A 1,020-nucleotide genomic window follows, 5' to 3' on the forward strand; every position below is an offset into this window, starting at 1 on the left:
CAAAATCTTCTGGGAAATGTTTCCTCAGAGTCAGCACACAGAAGCTGTGGTCCAGAGGGGCCAGCATTTACTGTGATTTTCCACCTTCAGCCTTCAGAGTTGGGAGAAGGTCAAGCTGGCAGTAGAACTTGGTAATTCATTTCCCAGGTGGTACTGGTTTTGAAGACATAAGGAATCATGCAAAGTTGAGGTCTGCCATAATGTGGCAGGGCCAGAGTCTCTGAAGAGAGCCCAGGAAAGGTCAGCCCAGCAACAGCAGAGACCCCAACATTTTGAAGATGCCGGTGCCATGGGACAACCACAGGGACAACCACAAGGACAACAGCAGCTGCGGAGTGAAGCCAGCCTGAGCCTAGGAAACAAGCTGCTTGTGTTGCCAACAGCAGAGCTGGAGAAACAAAGCTCTGGGGAGAACAGAAGATCATTACTGAATCCTCAAAGGACTTGGGTTTTGCCTCGATTTTAACTGTGTCCGATTCGTCCCTCTTGGATGAATTATTTAGTTATTACTTATTTTTTCACAAGTACTCACAGTGTCACAAGTAAGACACTTTGGAATTTTAGGGAAACTCTAAATATTTTAGAGAAACTTTGGATGTTTTTAAAGAGACTGAATGTTTAAGTGTTTGAACTTACTTTTATTTTTTGGTTTTTTAAAAACAGAGTCTCTATGTATAAACAGGCTGGCCTCAAACTCACAGAGCACATAGATCTGTCTGCCTTCGCTAGAATTAAAGATATACACCACCACACCCAACTGTATGTTTGGATTTGGGGGTAGAGGGAATGTGGAACTTTTAAAAGTTGGAATATTTTATATTGTGATACTAATTAATATGAAATGTTGGGAGCATATAAGAAAAGTTCTAGTTGAATAATGTTTGTGTGTTCAGTTGACAATGGGTCAATTATTATAGCTAGTTTTATGTCAAACTAACACAAGCTAGAGTCATCTGAGAAAATGGAACCTCATCATTAAGAATATCCACCGGATTGGCCTGTGAAGAAGCCTGTGAGTTT

General features: G+C 41.2%; 1 protein-coding gene across 2 annotated transcripts in view; it reads right to left on the reverse strand.

Moving 5' to 3' along the window:
• Arih1 (ariadne RBR E3 ubiquitin protein ligase 1) overlaps nucleotides 1-1,020 on the reverse strand; it is an 87,929-nt gene that overhangs the window by 57,772 nt on the left and 29,137 nt on the right. The window lies entirely within an intron of this gene.

Source organism: Mastomys coucha, unplaced genomic scaffold, assembly GCF_008632895.1.
Source record: "Mastomys coucha isolate ucsf_1 unplaced genomic scaffold, UCSF_Mcou_1 pScaffold23, whole genome shotgun sequence".
NCBI lineage: Eukaryota > Metazoa > Chordata > Mammalia > Rodentia > Muridae > Mastomys > Mastomys coucha.